We start from the raw sequence: 4,885 nt of genomic DNA, 5'->3' as shown, positions 1-4,885 counted from the left end.
CCCGAGGAGGAGGAGGAAGAACAACTTCCAAGGAGGTCGTCATGGAAAAGACGGCACCTATAAGGTACACCCCACCCACTTCGGAGAACGACCCGGCGGATGACACAGAGATGACAGACCCAGACATGAGGAGCAGGAAGAAGCTCAGAGGAATGTCAGCTGGCAGGAATTCCTCGGACCTTGGGGGGAAGGGGTGTAATGAACTCCAATTGGCTTTATTGGTTGGCCAATTGGAGTATGAGCTCCCTCAATGATAGCTCATTGAGGGGGCCCATATAATCACCTGTGTAGGCTTTGTGAGTCAGTCTTAAGTTGACTGGACTGCTAGCAGCACTGTTTGTAGCTGGTCCCGTAATATCGTTATTGTAAATAAATATTGGTGTGGTGACAGAACTCCTGCCTCCCGTGGATTACTACAACAACCAATGCATCCACAATTCCATGGCTACCTCCTTTGGTACCCTGGGATGGAGATTTTCAGGCCTGGGGAATTATCAGCTTCCAGTCCAACAATTGTTCTTTTAGTAATTCTAATATACTTCAATTCCCTCCCCCTCACTTGACTCCTGGTTCCTTAATATTTCTGGGAAGTTATTTGCGTCTTCCTCTATAAGATAGTACTGAAATAATGTATTTCCTTCACAATAGTGCCAACGTTTTCCATCCTATTCTTTCAGCGTTATCCTTCAGAACTCAAAACTGCCATAAGACATAGGAGCAGAATTAGGCCACTCAGCCCATCGAGTCTGCTCCGCCATTCAATCCATGGCTGATATTTTCTCATTCCCATTCTCCTGCCTTCTCCCCATAACCCCTGACCCCCTTATTAATCAAAAACCGATCTATCTCTGTCCTAAAGACACTCAGTGATTTGGCCTCCACAACCGTTTGCGACAGAGTTCTACAGATTCACCACCCTCTGGCTGAAGAAATTCCTCCTCATCTCTGTTTTAAAGGATTGTCCCTTTAGTCTGTCCTCTGGTTCTAGTTTTTCCTACAAGTGGGAACATCCTCTCCACGTCTACATTATCCAGGCCTCACAATAGCCTGTAAGTTTCAATAAGATCCACCCTCATCCTTCTAAACTCCGAGTACAGACCCAGCGTCCTCAACCGTTCCTCATATGACAAGTTCTTCATTCCAGGGATCATTCTTGTGAAGCTCCTCTGGACCCTTTCCAAGGCCAGCATATCCTTCCTTAGATACGGGGCCCAAAACTGCTCACAATACTCCAAATGGGGTCTGACGAGAGCCTTATATATACACATCGCTGGACTGGTATTCTAACCCTCTTTACATGAATGCTAACATTGCATTTGCCTTCTTAACTGCCGACTGAACCTGCATGTCAACTTAAAGAGAATCGTGAACAAGGACTCACAAGTCCCTTTGTGCTTCAGATTTCCTAAGCATTTCCCCATTTAGAAAATAATCTTTGCCTAAATTCCTCCTCACACTTTTCCACATTGTATTTCATTTGCCACTTCACTGCCCACTCTCCTAGCTTGTCCAAATCCTTTTGCAGCCCCCTTGCTTCCTCAATACTACATGTCCCTCTACAGATCTTTGTATCATCTGCAAACTGAGCAACAGTGCCTTCAGTTCCTTCTTCCAGATCATTAATGTAAATTGTGAAAAGTTGTGGTCCCAGCAGACCCCTGAGGCACACCACTAGTCACTGGCTGGTATCCTGAAAAAGACCCCTTTATCCCCACTCTCTGCCTTGTGCCAGTCAGCCAATCCTCTATCCATGCCAGGATCTTACCCTTAACACCATGGGCTCTTAGCTTATTTAATAGTCTACTTGGATAATTGTTTTCCAATGTGACCATGAAATAGAGAGACATGGATCTTATACCTCCGACGATTTCAGCAAAAACCTAAACCAGTGTCAGCTAAAATTGTACCCACCCAAAACATCATAATGAACATTCAACCATTTCATTAAGTAAAAATAACAAAACTTTAGTCACTGGATTAAACCAAAACTAAATTCTAATCCTACTTGTACATAACACACACAACCGGGATGTCTTACACCGACTTTTGAGTTTGTTAAAAGTCTGTTTGTGAATATTCTTAGCAAGTTAACATGCCTGAGTTCAAAGGAGACAGGTGATGGAGGCAGCAGGTAATACAGGAGGCAAAGTAGCCATCCCATCTCCTCCACAGATATATTTTTAGGTTTATATCCATCTGGTGACTTAAAGTGTGTTCTTGTTGACACAAACCTATCCCTCTCTTTCGCAATTCCCTGGCAAACATTTATCCCTCAACTACCACCTAAAACAGATCGAGACCGGTCATTGATCGCATTAGTTTGTGGGACCGTGTGCCCATTCTAATGTTCATGATTCCCTAAATAATCATTACATCTCTAAAATAACTCTGACTACAAAATGGCTTGGAGTATCCAGAGGATATAAAAGATCCTCTATATATCTAAGTCGCATTCTACCAGCTCTTCAGTGGTTCCCAAGTCAGCAGAGCTTCAAAATCAACATTTTAATCCTTGTGTTCAGCTTCTTCAATGAACTCGCCCCTGCCCATTTTGAACCTCCCACAATCCTCTGAGAACTCAGCTTTTCTGACATTTTGTACATCATGAATTTCCTTTGCTCCACCATCAATTGTGCCCTCAGCTAATCAGGTCATAAGGCACAGTTTTCCTTTCCCAAGACAATCCACAAAACTGCCTTCCACTAAGGCTTTGCTCACCTGGTGCAATATCTCAAATGTTGTTTGGTATCAAATTTGAATAGTTGATGTTTCTGTGAAGGACCGTGAGATTTTTTAATCCTTTAATATGCAAACTGTTAAAAATCCAAGTTAGTCCTTGTATAACAACCTCATTCATATTGTACATACCAAGTCCAAGGCCACACATTCAATTTACAAGTGTGGATTTTTGGTACACATGGTTGTTATTCTTCCATCCAGGTAAAAGTATTTCATTAACTCTGCTAGTATGGTAACAGGTTGCAAAAAGGCTATAGATGTATTATGTCGAGAATAAATGTGGAAAAGGCCTTCCTTTCAACAGGGTGCAATCATAGGCAATGTAATTAATGACAATTGAACTTTTCCTTAAATGTTGCAGCTATGCTCAAGGGTGTAAGATACTATGGTTTCAGATAGTAAAATATTGGACAAAATACTACAAAGCAACAAGATGTTTTCTATTTGAATTGCACACATGTTCTCTGGTTCTGCAATGTTTTCCTACTCCAGGACCATCCATATCAATTGAGCAAGTAATACAGCACAGGTCAATATGGCCAATATGATCACAGCCCTCAGTTCCTTAAAAATTAGTTCAGGGATAGGAGTTATCCTGGTTGGTCAGCATTTATTGTCCATCCCTAATTGCCCTAGAGAAGATAGCGAAGACAACTGAGTGGAATGCTGGGCATCAGAGGGTGTTTAAAAGTCAACACTGAGTCTAGAATATGTTGGCAACGAGGGAAGGACAGCAGATTCCCTTCCCTAAAAGACATTAGTGAATCAGATGGGTTTTTACAACAGTCAACAATGGTTTTGTGGCCATCAATAAATTCCAGACTTATTAAATTTGAATTCCATAAGCTACCATGGTGGGATTTGAACCTGTGCCCAACATCAGAATTACTAGTCCACTGACATTACACTACACAATCACCACCACTTATACTTCATCTCACATCTATCCTTGACATGATACATTTTCGTAGAATAAGGAGGCCATATACACTTTGGAAAATGTCAACAGAGTAGACAAGCAGAGGGGCTTAATGGTACACTTAAGTTGCAACTTAGATTGGGAATGCCAGAAGAAAAGCAAATAAAAGCATTGGCTTTCATTTCTGGAGGGATAGAACTAAAAAGCAGACAAGTTATTTAAACTTGTACAGAACCTTGGTCACTTTGAACAGTTCTGGTCTCCCTCCCCAAAAAAAAGGCACATAAAATGAAAAACACATTTATGATACCAGAATTGATGTTGTACACAACAGGAAAGATTGAACAGGCCAAAGCATTTATTTAGAAGAGAGCTGAGTTGAGGGGGAAGAGTGATGGACCTGATATAATCTTTTCATAATCATAAAGACCTACGTTAAGCACAAAAATGTCGTTGCGGCAAAGCCAGATTTAGGGTTGTAAATACAAGTCACAAATAAATTGAATCAGGAATTCAAGCAAATTCCTTATCCAGAGAGAGCTTAGAATATTGAACAAGGAATAGCACGGATGATTTAAAGGGGAGAAAGTAATAGGATATGCTGATGGGATATGTTGGGCCAAATGACTTACTCATGCTCTGTAAATATATTGTAATAGTATGTAATGAAGTTGTTCAAGAGCAGTGAAATATTTCTTTGGGCCTGCTGCCATTTCTGGAACCTGCACTCCAAAAAAGATGCCAGTGCAGTATTTTTTTAATATCCGTCACCCTTGGAATAAAGACAACGTTAGCAAGGCCAGGACTTCTTGTCCATCGATCGCTAAGTGCACTCGAGATGGTGGCTGTGCTTCAAGCTACTTCATTGTTGTAAAGCATTTTTTGGAGATAGAGGATCCGATAATCTAAAGTTATTTAATTACTGGTCAACCCTTGCTATACTGATTGGTGAATAGGATTCTTACAGTAGTTACCACCAGTTCGGAGGGGAGTACATTGCAGTTGTATTAGTCAGTCCTGAAAGCATCAGTGTACAAATATTTTGCATGATGTAGTACTATGCCAGGTCAGTCTTAATCCCTAGTCAATGACTGCCATTTTCTGAATGTGACAAGTGATCAAAAATAATAGGTCAAGTCCTGAACTACATGGTCTTTTAGTGGAAAATTCAAACTACTAGTGGCAAAATCACCAAGGCCGGTTAAAAAAAAAAAGAGATGAAGACCA

Source organism: Scyliorhinus canicula, chromosome 10 (assembly GCF_902713615.1).
Source record: "Scyliorhinus canicula chromosome 10, sScyCan1.1, whole genome shotgun sequence".
Taxonomy (NCBI): Eukaryota; Metazoa; Chordata; class Chondrichthyes; order Carcharhiniformes; family Scyliorhinidae; genus Scyliorhinus; species Scyliorhinus canicula.
Note: the sequence above shows the minus strand (reverse complement) of the source record.